An 18,139-nucleotide genomic window follows, 5' to 3' on the forward strand; every position below is an offset into this window, starting at 1 on the left:
CAACGCGTTTAGAGTGGTATAGAAACCACCAGAAATGGTCCCCCAAGCAGTGGCAAAATGTGATTTTCTCATTGTTTACCATTTTTCCGACTTACAACCACATTGGAGTCTTAAATTTCTATTGTAAATGAGACAGTTATTAAGTGAATTTGTTGCTCCATTTTATGACCTTTCTTGCTACAATTGTTAATTGAATCACTGCAATTGTTATTAGCAACATGGTTGTTAAGTGAATCTGACTTCCACATTCTCTTTGTTTGTCAGAATATAGCAAAATTGCATGACCACAATCACCATAAATATGAGTCAAAATGATAGGTTGCCAAGCATCTGGATTTTGATCATGTGATCAAGAGGACGCTGCATTGGTTGTAAGTGCGAAAAATAGTCATAAGTCACTTTTCCAGTGCTATTGTAACTTTACAATGAACTGTTGTAAGTAAAGTACTACATGTACCCAAGGTAGCAACTAAGTTGTCAATAAGGGTGGCTCTTGGAATCGCAAAGCATATCTAGCAGAACAATGTTACTGGTTTTTGGGCACAATCCAAAATGTTGAACATCACTTTAACTGTTGAGATCACTCAATTTGTCAAAATCTCTCTTCTCAGAAATACGGTCATTAAATTCAAATTGCTTTGCTTTTTCTTCCAACCCACATTGCAAAATAATGAAAATTTTAAGGTGTATGAGAGCTAGCTAATAATTTTCACCTTACTAAGTGGTCAGAAATTACATAATTTCAGAAAATGATTGATGAAGATGTTCTGTGAAGCTTCCACCCCCCCCCAGCCTCAGCTGTCTCAAAAACTTAACTACAGTTATCTGATTTTGAACATAAGACCTTCAATGTGACTGCTAACTTGTTATTATTTGTCAGAAAGAATGATATCTGAGTTTATAGGCCATTGCAATGATTGAGATCTAGGACCTATTATTAAGTATGATGAGGCCATCAAAAGCATTGATAAATATGACCATTTCTCACCATATGCCAGAATTATAACAACTTCTACATCACAGTTGAAGAAAATATGTGGTAGTCCCCTTGCCAAAATAAATTAGTGCTACCACAGGATTTGGGAGAACAAGTGAGAACATTTACTATATTTTATTACATCTGTTATATCAAACTTTTCTCTAGGAACTCAAGGAATCGTATATGTGGATCTCTCTTCATTTTATCTCCAAAATCTCTTTAAGAAGTCATTCCCGGTTGCATAGAAGATTTCCATTTTGCTGAGAATCATAGCTCAACACATTAACTATGTTGACATTGGCTCTCGTGTAAATAGAAGCCATTCCCATCATTACAAAAGTAATAAATCAACAAGGTTATGAATGAATAAAGCAATAAGTTTGTTGATTGATTGACTGTGTGCCTGTTTTTTATATATATTGGGATTGTTTTAGGAAATTACTAATTTTAAATTGTAATTAGATTGGTGGGCATTGGATTTTTATTATGTACTGTTTCTTATTATTGTTGTGAGCTGCCCCAAGTTTGCGGAGAGGGGCGGCATATAAATCCAATAAATCTAATCTAATCTAATCTAATCTAATAAATCTAATAAGGCTTAAAATGACTTTGGGCAGCTATATTTAGAAGGAAGGTGCCATAGGCTATTTAATGAGACAGCACTAGTCATACTTGTAGATTATCTTTGATGGAACTGCAACACAGGTTCTGACTACCATAAACTATGGCATCTTTTTGGACCACTTATGGGATTATTATCACTAAGAAATGTGTTATCTAATATAACTTAGATAACACATTTCTTAGGGAGTTGGATGGTATACAAATTGAGCTAACTAACTGTTCTGTCTGGGTCACTCCGGAAGCTATGACCAACCCACAAAGATAAGCCAGACACACCGGTGCAATGCAAATGCAGTTTATAAAGTTCAAGAGAAACAAAACTAACAGAAAATGTTCTTACAAAGCAGGAAAACACTGGAACTCCAAATATATCCACAAAGGCAATAGTTCATGCAGCAATACAGGATTCTTGCTGCCAAGACGAGGCTGTAGATAGCAGATATACCCCTCCCATGGGTCTTCCAAACTGCTGGGCCACAAGCCAGGAACAGAGACGCCGAGAAACAAGACAGGGTACCGCAACTCCAAACTGATAACACTCCACATGGCTTCAAGGGCTGGCCTGCCTTATATACCCTTTCCCTGCTAATGAGGACCACACGCAAGCCCAGCTGTTCCTAATTCACTGCTGATAGTATTTCTTCAATTGCTCCTTTCTTTGATCTGAATGTCTCTGTTGCATGTCAATGACAGCTTGAGCTTCGTCCCCTAGTGACTCCAAGCTACTGGCTGGGGAGAGCGCCTCCCCGGGGCTCTCATGCTGTTCTTCCTCGTCACCTTCCTGACTATACTCTCCCCCGTCCGACTGCTCAGCCCCCTCCTCTTCGCTTTCATCCTCCTCTGGACATGGTGCCAGCAAAGACACAGCTGGACCCTGATCGGCCTCAGGCTGAACCATAACACTAACTAAATAAAACTCTGCTCCTATTCTTTGATTACTTCAGTTGATATTAATGAGAGGGTAAAAAATCAAGGTAGAGTCCATCCAAGACCAAAGGGGGCAATTCTTCCTGAGCCAATGAATCCCAAACCCAGAGCCACTCAATCTTGCCAAAGTTTAGTTTCAACCCATTGCTCCAGGCACTGTGAGAGGGAGGACATGGCCTCACTTAACACACCACCAGCCAAGACATACAGCTGAGTATCATCAGAATATTGGTGATAACTCAGTCCATGGTGATGGATGATCTCACCCAGTAGCTTCATATAAATGTTGAACAGGAACTGAGAGAGTACCAAACCCTGCAGAACTCCACGAAGCGGTAGGTGAAGGCTGGATCTCTGCCCACCTATCAACTGCAGAGGAAGAAAGTGAACCAGGATAGCACAAGGCCTCCCACTGCCATCCCTCAAAGCCGCTCCAAAGGAATACCATGGTTGATGGTTTTGAAAGGTGCCAAGAAGTCAAATAGAGCAATGATGGATGCACTACCTCCAGTCCACTCCTGCCAGACATCATTCAAAAGAATTACCAATGCTGTTAGAAACATAGAAACATAGAAGACTGACGGCAGAAAAAGACCTCATGGTCCATCTAGTCTGCCCTTATACTATTTCCTGTATTTTATCTTACAACGGATATATGTTTATCCCAGGCATGTTTAAATTCAGTTCCTGTGGATTTACCAACCACGTCTGCTGGAAGTTTGTTCCAAGGATCTACTACTCTTTCAGTAAAATAATATTTTCTCATGTTGCTTTTGATCTTTCCCCCAACTAACTTCAGATTGTGTCCCCTTGTTATTGTGTTCAATTTCCTATTAAAAACACTTCCCTCCTGGACCTTATTTAACCCTTTAACATATTTAAATGTTTCGATCATGTCCCCCCTTTTCCTTCTGTCCTCCAGACTATACAGATTGAGTTCATGAAGTCTTTCCTGATACATTTTATGCTTAAGACCTTCCACCATTCTTGTAGCCCGTCTTTGAACCTGTTCAATTTTGTCAATATCTTTTTGTAGGTGAGGTTTCCAGAACTGAACACAGTATTCCAAATGTGGTCTCACCAACGCTCTATATAGCGGGATCACAATCTCCCTCTTCCTGCTTGTTATACCTCTAGCTATGCAGCCAAGCATCCTACTTGCTTTTCCTACCGCCCGACCACACTGCTCACCCATTTTGAGACTGTCAGAAATCACTACCCCTAAATCCTTCTCTTCTGAAGTTTTTGCTAACACAGAACTGCCAATGCAGTTAGATCATTCAAAAGTGCTACCAATAAATGTTAGTCTTGGTTAACCAGCAGATGCTGTTAAGATGATCCCCAATGTGTGGTCTGCATCAGAGGTGGGTTCCTCCCCATTAGCACTGGTTCTATAGAATCAGTAGTAAACCACTGTGATGTTACATAGCTGGTTCTGTTGGTGCCGGTCCGTGGATACCATCATTTTTTTTTGGGGGGGGGATATTTTTGCAAATTTTCAGCACTTGTGCATGTGCCCATGTGGCACAGCCATGCAGAATGGGAGGAAGTGAACCAGCAGAGAGGTAACTTAGAACCCACCTATGGTCTGTATCGTTTAGGCCTAGATGGCTTAGGTTCAGTCCTAACAAGATTGAATGTCTGTAGATCTTTAACTCCTCAAGTATGGAGTAGTTCCACTTTTAGCAGTGAAAATTTTGTTTCCAAAACAAAACATTAGCTAGGTTTATACCACATGATAAGACAAATCACTTTATATAGCTTAGCAAACTTTTCCCATGTGGACTAACAGTGTGCACAGAATTGGACAAATTTGAAGTTCCAAGCCCAAATAATTACAACTTTCTCTAATTTTAATGTTTCAGAGTATGAAAGTTACTTATTATTCTAGGAGTTTTGAAAACACTGAACAAATAGAAATTACCCTTCCTTCAAAAGAGAGAGGGCCTTACAATGTCCTGAATAGAAACATCAAAGAAAATAAGCATGCGTTTTGCAGCTAAGTTGCATATATATAGGTATGTATTTTGAAAGCAAAATACTTGCTGGGATTCTTGTATTACCTTCTTTCATATAAATACTGTTAATCGGAGTTCTTGGATTCTGGTTCCCTGGATTAACTGTTTCCAGGCCAGTCTATAGGTAGGAAAATCAGAAGGAATCCAAACATAAATCATGTAGCCTGTGCTCACTCTTAATGTGGATTTGCCAAAAGTTTTCTCAGACACTGAAGTCTTTTTCTCAACTTTTGTCAACAATTCAATACCTTGTGTAGCCCTGAAAGTGAGGTATCATCAGTGGTTCATTTCTAAATGGGCATTCTGCCAACATTCCATCACAGCTTCATATTCCCCTGATATTTATAAAACCTGGAGGGATTCCATAACGGTTCTGAGTGGTACATGGCCAGCGCCTTTAATTTGAAACAGTGATTTAATTTCATACATCATTTGGAATGGCTGAAATTACTGGGCCGAGTCAAGTTAATAGGACAGGAGAGCATTTGAAGGAAAGGTTTAAACAAGATGAGGAGAGAGTGTGATTAATGTTAGACATTTTGGCAAGGACTAAAATGCCATTGGTTTTAATATTATCTCTCTCCTCCCCTATTTCCTCCCTACAATAAAGATCTTTGATTACAAGTCGGGGATAAAATAACTATGAGGTCCCCTTTAAAGTATGTAGTGAGTTGGGTGGAAAGATCAAATTCTGGGCAATTATTTATTTATCAAAGGAAGGCAAAGGTTTCCTTATTCTCATATGGTTCCTGACTAGATTTGCAAATAAAAACTTGGTCATAGAGAATGGAAACAAGGGATAGATTGCCTCTAAACATTTAACTTTAGTTTCAGATCTGATGTTTTCAAGAATCTGCAGATCAAGATGTTTAAGATCCCTCTCCCTCTCAACCCCTCTCATTGTGACCTTTATTTACTTCAGCCTGATCATCTTAGATGAGGATAAGGATTAGATGGAATGTTTTCAGATACTTACAGCTAATGTAACAAAATATTGTTTAACTAGCTATGTTTATCTTTGTCTGACCTGAATTCAGATGGACTTCTTAAGAACAGTTTTGATTAATCAGGTCCCAACCTCTTCTGATCCATCACTGTGAGGCACATAGTGACCAGCTAGATCCTAGAATTCACAAAGATGAACAGAAGGATAAAAACCCTCTTCTATAGATGCTTCCATGAGGCTGGTAGCCCTAAATGTGCTGAATTCCCCTTAAAGAATTCTAATGTAGTGATCTTTGCAACAATTGTTACCAGAGAAATCATGAGTTTGATTTTGTGTGGCATAAAGAATGTGTGTTCTTTAATCGGTCATGCATCTCCCCATGCTAAATTTAATGGACAGGTTGGTATTCTTCTACAGAAAGAAGGAAAAATATACCTGTACTCTTGTTGTGGTTGGCTTCAGGCCAGCTCCTGTGGCTGATGATTTTGGTGAAGAGCAGTGGGGGCCGTCTGTTTACAGACCAGTCTGGCTGAAGGACAAATCAGACAGTGAATCAGAAGCAGAGACAGGGAGAGAGAGGGAGCAGGAAGGGGCTGAAGAGATAGAGAGAGGAATGGAGTCAATCAACTCTCCAGCCAGAGGCTCATCTGAATCAGAAGGGGAAGAGTTAATAAATAACCCTATTCTGAATGCTCGGGTCCGGAGAATGCTGGGAAGAGAAGAGCAGCTGCACAAATGCAGAAACAAATTATAGAGTACAAGCTATAAGACTTAATGATGCTGTTGTAACCTTGAAAAAGGGGATGGTTGGAGAGATCTGTGTGGGAGAATATCATTCAGCATTGAGGAAAGATTGATGATTTATGGTTTGGTGCTGTATGTGGACTTCTGGACATTCTGACATTCCAATTGTGAGTTATTGCTGGTTGCTGTAAGCCTGGAAGGCTCCTGTACTGACTGGAGTAATTAACTCTGATCTAATTGACTATTTAAACTCACATTGCTCTGAAACTTCATGGTTTGCAGTTTTCTGAACATAAAGAACAATCCTTGTTTGATTTTTACAAGCCTGCATTGTGTGTGTGTTTGATTCATTATTTTGCTCTTGGGTGGCTCAAGGCCAGGCAGAACAACTCCCATGCTTAATTGTATGAATTACTCTATTGATGTACACTAAAATGTTTGTGTCCATATGATTGTTTGTAACCTTCAATTGTGCAAAGTGGTATATCATAGGGTCTATGGAGAGGGGCGGCATACAAATCCAATAAAATGAAATGAAAATGAAATGAATCATTTTTTTCAATCAATTTACCGCAAATGAGCTTACTTACAAAATCCATCCAAAATCCAAGATTTGATTCCCATGGAATTGAAATGTTGCAAATTTGTGGCTACTTCAGTGCGCCCATGTTAGTATGCTACTTTGGTCAACTGTTGTTGTTGTTGTTGTTGTTGTTGTTATTATTATTATTATTATCATTATTATCATTATTATTGTTGTTGTTGTTATTGTTGTTGTTATTGTTGTTGTTGTTGTTGTTATTGTTATTGTTATATATCTGAAATGATGAACGAATGGGTCATGGGTTGTCTTTCGTACTTGCTTTTCTCCTAAACCCTAAAGGTTAAAACTTCTTCTGGAGGAACCACTAATTTGAATTACTCTTATTTACATCTTTTTCCATCTCTATTTGAGGGGCTGCTGCAGAGAGGAGGGGACTCAAGCTATTTTCCAAAGTACCCGACAAGGAATAATAGATGGAAACTGAACAAGGAAAAATTCAACCTAGTAATAAGGAGAAATATTCTGACAGTGACAAAATGGAACAGTTTGCCTTTGGAGGTTGTGGGAGCTTCATCACTGGAAGCTTCCAAGAAGAGGCTGGACTACCATCTATCAGAAATTGTGCAGGGTCTACTGCTTGGCTGAGGGGTTGGACTAGATGATTTACAAGGTCCAACTTTGTTAATCTGTTATTTCTTAACCATTACTCTAAATATACCCTTCCTCTTCTTGTTGTTCTTTGCATTATTCCTATCATCTGCTTGGAACCCATACTGCATCTCGGACATTAACACCCTCAAAAATGTCCAAAGATACTTCACCAGAAGAGCCTTTCACTCCTCCACTCGAAACAGAACCCCCTACAATACTAGACTTACAATCCTGGGTCTAGAAAGCTTAGAACTACGACGCCTTAAACATGATCTAAGTATTGCCCACAAGATCATATGCTGCAATGTCCTGCCTGTCAAAGGCTACTTCAGCTTCAACCACAACAACACAAGAGCACACAACAGATACAAGTTTAACATTAACCGCTCCAAACTTCACTGTAAAAATATAACTTTAGTAATCAAGTTGTTGAAGCGTGGAACTCATTATCGCATCTGTAGTGTCATCCCCTAACCCCCAATATTTTACCCTTAGATTATCCATGGTTGACCTCTCTAGCGTGCCTTCCGTCCTCTGTCCTATTGTCTCTCCTATATCTCCTATATCTTTTCTTCTATTCCTATATCTTTTCTTCTATTCTTTCATTGTTATATTTTACTACGAGTATATCCTCTATAACCTTCATTGTGTCTTGGACAAAATAAATAAATAAAATAAAATTGCAGAGTCTGCAGTTTTGCATTTCCTCTGCTACTGTCTCTGATCTGCAGCATCGATAGAGTACAGTGTTCCCTCGATTTTTGTAAGGGATGCGTTCCGAGACCGCCCGCGAAAGTCGAATTTCCACGAAGTCGAGATGCGGAAGTAAATACACCATTTTTGGCTATGGACAGTATCACAAGCCATCCCTTAACACTTTAAACCCTTAAATTACCATTTCCCATTCTCTTAACAACCATTTATTCACCATTATTACTGGTACTCACCATTGAATAAGACACTTAGTGATCCTGATATTTATAAACATAATTATTTATTAACAATAATTATTTTTTTGTTATTTATTTGCAAAAATTATTAGTTTGGTGATGACATATGATGTCATTGGGCGGGAAAAACATGGTATAGAAAAAAACGCGAAGTATTTTTTAATTAATATTTTTTGAAAAACCGTGGTATAGGCTATTCGCAAAGTTTGAACCCGCGAAAATCGAGGGAACACTGTATATGCCTACAGTTCACCTGCCTTCATTCAGGCAGTTCACCCATCACTTTTTCAGTCATCCTTGGGTCTAATAGCTATCTGAGCTAAGTGCAACTCCAAATACACTCTAAACTCTAGCTATAGATTTATATAAGGTGATTACTCTGTGGCGGCTTTATTTGTAATTCCCTTCTAATCGATATAAAGATTGAGTTTACCGGAGGGTTTTTTCATACTATACTTTGTGTTGATTTTTGTCTTCATGTTTTCCATTCTGATTCCAAAGTCCCTTTCCTGAAAAGCCGTGGCCATCACAGATCTCATTAATGTATATAAGAAGCTTAGATACTTTTTTATGCCTATGCACATCACATTTTCCTTTACACTAAGCAGCATGTTGAAATCCAATCAAAATGATCTGACCTGCTCCTTGCAATCCCTTTATGGTTTTAAAGACTGAATGGTTTTGTATCCTCAGGAGATGGTGATGGCTACCTCACCTCATTGCTCACCCCAAATTCCAAATATTTTAAAACCAATTAAAAGATAAAGGTCTCAACAGCAATTCCTGGAAGAATCCGGTGTGAATATTGTCCCTGTCTGTCTTTTTTGCAAGTAAGGGTGATGCAGGAGAGATAAAAGTAAGCATATGCTGTGTGCATTTTTTACGCAAAGCACTGTCTAACGGTTGTGTAAATTTGACAGATCTGGCTTCTTTGGTTAGAGGAAAAAAAACAATATCTACATCCATTGGTGGCTGAAAACCCCTTGTGCACTTTTGTGTAAAAATGAAAAATAACATTGAAGTTGTGATTTATGGTTCTGATAATAAAATAGGATAGATTATAAAAAAGAAGATAATCGTGATGCAACTTTAGCGACAAACATTAAAAATTATAAGTGTAATTGCTGTAAAATTATCAGAAGCCACATCTTTTATGACTGTCTTTAAATCTGTTTTCTTTTTTTACATTGCACTTTTAACTTTCATTGTTATTTCTTTTGCTTTTACATGTCTGTTCTATTGTTAAATTAGTGGCTGTCTGTTTTGCTTCTTAGCTTACAATGATATTTATCTGGTCCTATTAGACAATATAGGAACTGGATGTCAACCCTGAAGTGAGCCTGGCTGAAGCCATCTTGGAGGCTCCAGGGTTGCCACACAATAGTGGGTGGGGCAAAATAGTTAGATGGGGTTGTATAGCTAAAACAATAATGTTTCCCTGTGGGAACCAAGGGCATTTGCACAGTGACTAGCCAGAGGGGGAGCAAGTAACCAAGTGAGTAGTTGGCACTTGGATTGGACATTGTGACCAGTGACCTGGGGCGAAAGGGGAAATTTGTAATTTTTATTGGGTGAAAGCCGCTGAAAATTTCAGTCAGTTTTCACCAGTTATATTCAATAAACTGTACTTTGAGGAGCTGCTGCAAATCAAGGAAAGAAACAACTTAGAACTAAGGAGAAATTTCCTGACAATTAGAACAATTAATCAGTGGAACAGCATGCCTCTAGAGATTGCGAATGCTCCAACACTGGAATTGAGAAGATGTTGGATAACCATTTGTCTAAGTCATGTAGGGTTTTCTACCTAGGCAGGGGGTTGGACTAGAAGACCTCCAAGGTCCCCTCCAACTCTGCTATTCTATTCTAAATGCATAATCTGATCATATTTTTAAAATTAATTTTAGAAAGTTTTAAAGAGACCATAAAAGCTAAAAGGAATTGATAAAGAAAGAAAGAAAGAAAGAAAGAAAGAAAGAAAGAAAGAAGGAAGGAAAGAAGGAAGGAAGGAAGGAAGATGAAAATAACACCAAACAAAACAAGAATGCAGTTGGAAAAAATAAAAATAATTAGAAAGAAAAAGCCTCTGATTTTTTTCTGCTGCATATATGAATATGAATGCAAAATGTACTCTTATAATAAAAGAAATTAACATTTTCTATTATCATTTTTATATAATCATTAAAACTGCAGGAAATAAATGAATGTTTCTGTTTTATGCAAAAATGTCTTTTCAAAGAAGTTGATTTAGCCATAATTTAGTCAGTTCCATCATTTTCAACATTGTGGGTATATGTTTGAATTTTTCCAACCTTTTGAGCATATAAAAATCTCACTGCCATTGTCAAAGATAAAAACAAAGTGCCATGACTTTTTTCTAGTTGCCTCTCCATTAATTCCTTAAGAAAAGTATCTGGTTTTGATTACACTTTAATCTTCTGAATTAATGTATATATTTGTATCCATTTTTTTTACCCATCCACAAACTTGATAAAATGTCCCCTCATGTTGTTTATATTTCCAGAAAAGATTCAAAGCAGGTTTATACATTCTACACCATTTCTCTGGTGAGAAATACCAGCAATACATCATTGTATAAAAATTCTCTTTAAGGTTGCAGCACAACATAAATTTCAATTGTTTTAATCATATATTTTCCATTGTTCCACTTATATAACATAACAAAGTTTTTAGCCTAATTCATCACACATTCTTTCACTTGCTCTTCTTCTGTCTTATATTTAAACAAAAGTTCACACATTTTAGCAATAAGATGTTCATCATTAGCACATAATTCTATTTCAAACTCAGTCTTACATCCAAAACAATTTATTCACTTTAAATCTCACTGTTAATTGTACATAAGAAAACCATTGACAATATATCTTTCCACTGTAAAATCTTCTCTTCATTTTATTTTATAAACTCCTTGACAGAACTGTGATGCATTATGGTAAGTTAGTCTTTAAGTTTACTTCTTATTTCTCATCTATAAAATGCCACTTGCACTGAAAGTTGCAAAGATATTTTCAGGCAAAATGTAAATTTGTAGAACGGAATAGATTTTTATTGGCCATGTGTGATGGGACACACAAGGAATTTGTCTTGGAGCACATGCTTTGAGTGTACATAAAAGAAAAGTTCGCCAAGAATCATAAGGCTCAAGATCAATCCCAAAAAAGATGGAGTGGCTGTGGGTTTTGCCTCCCAAGGACACCTCCATCTGTCCGTCCATCACCCTGGGGTGGGGACTTTTCTCCTCCCCCCTCAGAGAAGGTCTGCAACTTGGGCATCCTTGATCCACAGCTGACATTAGACTGTCATCTTTCAGCTGTGGGGAGGGGGGCGTTTGCCCAGGTTCTCTTGGTGCACCTGTTGTGGCCCTATTTGGACAGGGAGTCTCTGCTCACAGTCGCTCATGCCCTTATCAATATTTGACTACTGCAATGCTCACTACATGGGGCTACCTCTGACAAGTATTAGGAAACTACAAATTGTACAGAATGCAGCCACTCAAGCAGTCATGGCATGCAACACAGTACATATTATACATATACATATGTATAATATGTACTGTGTTGGAATGTCATTTTGTGTCATTTTGGTTAGTGGTGTGCCCCGGGATTTTGTAAATGTAAAAAATGTGCCGCGGCTCAAAAAGGTTGAAAATCACTGTTCTATAGCATCGTTTTGAGGGTAGGAGTTGAAACAGTTTGTGTCCAGGATGTGAGGTGCCTGTAAATATTTTCACCGCCCTCTTTTTGACTCCTGCAGTATACAGGTCCTCAATGGAAGGCAGGTTGGTAGCAATTGCTTTTTCTGCAGTTTGTATTTATTCGATACAGAGAATGGCCTATCTGATATAATGCTAAATAAAATGGTTTTGAAATCTACATTCGCCTTAGCTTTGATATACCATAAATATCAATGCCACTCAAGTCAGATTCAATTTGGAAAAAATCTGGAAGGGGCCTTGAAGATCTTGTAGTCCAACTCTCCACTCAAACAGAAGACCCAACACCATTTTAGGCATTATGTTCTTCTATCCCCAGTCATCTAATAATTGTCCACTCAACCAATGGAACAGCTTGCCATCAGAAGTTGTAAGTGTTTCATCACTGGAGGTTTTTAAGAAGATACTGGACAGTCACTTGTCTGAAATGGTATAGGGTCTCCTGCTTGAGGGTTGGAGAAGTCCTCCAAGGGGGTTTCAAGTGCACACTACCAATGCACTGCGCATGCAGCTTTAGGTCTCTGGCTGTGTGCACGTGCGTCTCAGCGAGATTTTGCTTCTGTGCATGTGCAGGAAGCAAAATCTTGCGCATGTAGATGCAGATGTGCCCCTGTTTCAGCATGCGCAGAAGCAAAAAAAACCCTCACTGAAACACCGGTGCATCTGCAGCTCCATGTGCGACTTTGCTACCTCCACAGGTGCAGCAGCAAAATTGCGCTGGGCCTGCAAGAACTTATGAGCCACAGCGGCGAGCGCAATTTAGCATTCCGGCTTGTAGCCCACCGCTGCTTATGTCTCTGTTCAATAAAGATAGTCCTTGGCTTACAGCAATTCACTTAGTGACTGTCAGGATGAGCGTAATTAAAGTCCGTTTGAACCTTAAATCATCCCGGAGGCGATGGAGTGAGAGAACAAACATTTGTTTTCAAAAGCAAGGTTTCTTTTTATTATAAAAGTAGAAAAGTAAATATGTCATGAGAGACAAATGAAAAATACATCTTCACATGATGACTGCTAAGACAGGAAAGAAAAAGCAAATATGGAGAAGAGGATAAAGACGGATGTGAGGTATAATAACGTGACAGGATTTTACATTATAGTAGGAGGAGCTAATAAAACACACACAGAGAGTTAACTATTTAATTACTGAATGTCTCTGAATGTCTCTGGGGCTGTCAATATTCAGCGTGACAGTGACCATTGAATTTACAACGACACTGAAAAAAGTGACCTGTGATCATGTTTTTATACTTATGGTCATTGCAGCATCCCTGGGTTCACATGATTAAAATTCAGATGTTTGGCGACTGGCTCAGATCTATGATGGTTTCAATGTCTTGGGATCAGGTGATCTCTTTTTCCAAACTTCTGACAAGCAAAGTCAATGGGGAAGCCAGATTCACTTAACAATGGCAGTGTTTCACTTAAGTCAGGTGGCCAATTTTTTAATAATGAAAAGGAGGACGAAAACAATTAAGAAAAAAGTACAACGTAAATCAATGAAACATTTATGCCATTATGAATAAATAAAATTAATAATTAAAACTAAAACTTTAATAACAAAAGCAATAAAAATGTACTAAATCTATATTTAAATTATTTTTCACTTTTGTTAAGAACATAAGGAGAGCCATGCTGAATCAGGCCAAAGCCCATCGAGTCCAGCATTCTGTGTCACACAGTGGCCCACCTATTGTACATGGGGATCTTGAGCAGAAAGAGAAGGCAAAATTCTTCCTTTCCCTTGACCCCCAACAAATGGTATTCAAGGGAATCCTGCCTGCCTCCACCAACATAGAGGCGGCACTTGGACTTCCGTTTCAATAACCACCGATACACTTGGCATCCATGAATCAATCTAATCCTGCCTTGAAGCTATCAAGGCTGACAGCTGTCACGACTTCTTCTGGAAGTGGATTCCAATTAACCAATGACCCTCTGGGTGAAGAAATATTTCCCTTGATTTGTCCTCACTTTCTTACCTATGAGCTTTAGGGAATGCCCCCTTGTCCTAGTATTGTGTGATAGAGAGAATAATTTTTCTCTATCCAGCTTTTCTATCCCATGCATGATTTTATACACTTCGATCAAGTCACCCCTTAAATGCTGTCTTTCAAGGCTGAAGAGACCAAGGCATTGCAACCTGGTATCATAAGGGAGGTGCTCCATTTCCTTTATCATTCTTGTTGCCCTTTTTTGTTGCAAAAAAAGGTTGTACAAAATTTAATTAATGAATTCATAAAATGTGAATTGTACTTACCTGAGTATAATATTCACTGAGAAAGAAATAATTTTGTATTTCCATTAAAAGTAAGCACGAAGTATAATATAGAGGCAATGGTGGGAGACATGAAGTTCTCCTGTGCCCTGTGCATGCGTTTCATAATCGCATCTTTCCAAACTGTACATCACATGAATCATAAGAGTTCTGTGCGGCATCTCTGAATGCAGAGATTAACAGATTAGTTTTAAAATATCGAAAAGGAGGACAGGTGGCAGGACACTTTTTGAGGAACGACAGAACCTACAAAAGAAAGACTGTCATTCCTAAAGGAGGATGAGCCGCTCCTTGTTGTGAGCTGCTCCGAGTCTCCGGAGAGGGGCAGCATACAAATCTAATTATTATTATTATTATTATTATTATTATTATTATTATTATTATTAGTAGTAGTAGTAGTAGTAGTAGTAATAATAATAATAGTAATAATAATAATAATAATAATAATAATAATAATAATAATAATAATAATAATAATTGGTCACCCAAGAAAAGTTGTAAAATGGGGCAAAACTCACTTAACAAATGTCACTTATCAACAGAAAAAAGGAGGTAGTAGGCAGTTTTGTTGTGTTCCTTTTTGCACCCCATATGGTTTGGTGAAATCTTCATTAATACTTATTTTGCCATTACAAAGTATAAATTGATTCCACTCATTTTATATTCCCTCTGAAATTCACATATTCCAAACTCTTAAAGAAGAAAGTCTGGTTGTAATTGTTAAAAGCTTCTCTGAATGTAGAAAAATCAATGCTGCTTGTTTTTTCATTATGTTGTTCCAAATACTCCAAACATCCAACCTAGTTCTAAAATTATCTTTCAGCTGTCTTTTAGATAAAAATCCACATCGATCGTCATGAATAAATTCTCACAAAATTATTTTCAGACTTTCAGCTAAAATCATTGTAAACAACTTGTAGTCATTATTTAATAATGACACTGGTTTGTAATTTCTTGCTAAAGTCAAATCTTTCCTTCTTTAGGTATTAATGTTACATTGTCCTCTTTCTAAGCCTCTTGCATTTTTGCTTCATGCAAAAGAAGAATTCATTTTAATTTGTAATGTACATGTTTTGCCTGTAATAAAAGTTTCAGAAGCAATTAACAAAGGTAAGACAGGATAAGAAACGTATGTGGACCAGATTGTAATTTGATCATATTTGAATTGGATCCAAGTGGAATTGATAATAATCTCAAAGCAAAAAACAATTTAAATCTACAGACAGAATAGCTGTTAACAGAATAACAGATTTAGAATGGACCTTGAAAGTCTTCTATTCCAACCCCCTACTCAAAGACCCTGTACCAATCCAGATGTGTGACTATCCAGTCACTTCTTAAAGGCTTCCAGTGATGAAGCACCCACAAATTTCAAAGACAAGCCGTTCCACTGGTTAATTGTTTTCACTGTTAGGAAATTTCTCCTTATTTCTAGGCTGCTTCATTCCTTGATTAGTTTCCATCCATTGTTTCTAGTCTTGCCCTCTATTGCTTTGGAAAATAGGTTGACTCCATTTTCTTTGGGGCAGTCAAATATTGGAACACTGAATCACCTTTGTTTTGCTTTGAATCACTGCTACTATTTAGACCAGATCAGTAAATTAATTCAGCAGGAAAATTAGCCCTCTTTTCCAAGAGTGCTTGGAATGGAATGCTTCTGTAGAATGCTATTTTTGTAATGGCTTCTGAATAATTCCTTTTTAAAATCTATTTATTTTTTTATTTTAATACAAACAATCCATCTTTCATTAAATAGTGTGTCATCTGGGTACAAATGTTTTGTGTAATTATAGTTAAAAGTTTGCAGCCATATTCATTATTTAATCTATTATTTGCATAATACCAATACGTTAAATATCTAATACTAAGACAGGGTGGCGCAGCAGGTAGAGTTCTGTACTGCAGGCCACTGAAGCTGACTGTAGATCTGCAGGTCAGAAGTTCAAATCTCACTACCGGTTCCAGGTTGACTCAGCCTTCCATCCTTCCGAGGTGGGTAAAATGAGGACCCGGATTGTGGGGGCAATATGCTGGCTCTGCTAAAAAGTGCTACTGCTAACATGTTGTAAGCCGCCCTGAGTCTAAAGAGAAGGGCGGCATAAAAATTGAATAAATAAAAGAAAATAAAAAAAATAATCCTCTTAATTTATTTAACTCTTTTAACTCTATATTTTAACGTTTTCTATATTTTACTTATCTATTTTTATAGCTAACGTTTATATTTGTTCTCTAACCATTGATAAAATAAACCCCATACAATGTAACATCCAGTTGCTCCTTTCTCTTTAATGTAAACCATTCCAAATTCGACTGCAGAAAATACGACTTCAGCAATAGAGTGATCAGTGCCTGGAATTCACTACCTGATTCCATGGTTTCTTCCCCAAATCCCTAAAACTTTAACCTTAGACTGTCTACAGTCAACCCATCCCTAAGAGGTCTGTAAGGTGCGTACATAAGCGCACCATTGTGCCTACTGTCCCTGTTTCCTTTCCCAGTTATTCATTCATTCATTTGTAAATCACTCAGAATCACCATATTGTTAGGACAGGCAGCATATAAATTCAATAAATTCAATGAATAATTCATGTTTACATTTAGGTTTTTTAGGAAAAGAAAGAGGTCTAGATAACACCACTGAAATTCAAAGCAGCTGGATTTTGCTCATCTTCAAAAGTTTTCTTACCTTATTTATTTTATTTTATTTTATTATTTTATTTGTTTGTTTGTTTGTTTGTTTGTTTGTTTGCTTGCTTGCTTGCTTGCTTATTTATTTATTTATTTATTCATTCATTCATTCATTCATTCATTCATTCATTCATTCATTTATTTATTAGATTTGTATGCCGGCCCTCTCCGTAGACTCGGGGCGGCTCACAGCAATAATAAACAATATATAACAAATCTAATAATTTAAAAGAAGCACTAAAAGCCCCTAAAAGCACTAAAAGCCCCATTATTAAAAGCAAACATACACACAAACATACCATACATAACTGTATAGGCCCAGGGGAGATGTTTCAATTCCCCCATGCCTGACGGCAAAGGTGGGTTTTAAGGAGTTTACGAAAGGCGAGGAGGGTGGGGGCAGTTCTAGTCTCTGGGGGGAGCTGGTTCCAGAGGGTCAGGGCCACCACAGAGAAGGCTCTTCCCCTGGGTCCCGCCAAATGGCATTGTTTAGTTGACGGGACCCGGACAACTCTGTGGGACCTAATCGGTCAGTGGGATTCGTGCGGCAGAAGGCGGTCCCGGAGATATTCTGGCCCGATGCCATGAAGGGCTTTATAGGTCATAACCAACACTTTGAATTGTGACCGGAAACTGATCGGCAACCAATGCAGACTGCGGAGTGTTGGTGTAACATGGGCATACCTAGGGAAGCCCATGATTGCTCTCGCAGCTGCATTCTGCACGATCTGAAGTTTCCGAACACTCTTCAAATGTAGCCCCATGTAGAGAGCATTACAGTAGTCATACCTCGAGGTGATGAGGGCATGATTGACTGTGAGCAGTGAGTCCCGGTCCAGATAGGGCCTCAACTGGTGCACCAGGCGAACATGGGCAAACGTTCCTCTCGCCACAGCTGAAAGATGGTTCTCTAATGTGAGCTTTGGATCGAGGAGGATGCCCAAGTTGCGGACCCTCTCTGAGGGGGTCAATAATTTCCCCCCCCCAGGGTTATGGACGGACAGATGGAATTGTCCCTGGGAGGCAAAACCCACAGCCACTTCGTCTTATCCTTATTTTT

This window comes from Erythrolamprus reginae, chromosome 1 (genome assembly GCF_031021105.1).
Source record: "Erythrolamprus reginae isolate rEryReg1 chromosome 1, rEryReg1.hap1, whole genome shotgun sequence".
Lineage (NCBI taxonomy): Eukaryota > Metazoa > Chordata > Lepidosauria > Squamata > Dipsadidae > Erythrolamprus > Erythrolamprus reginae.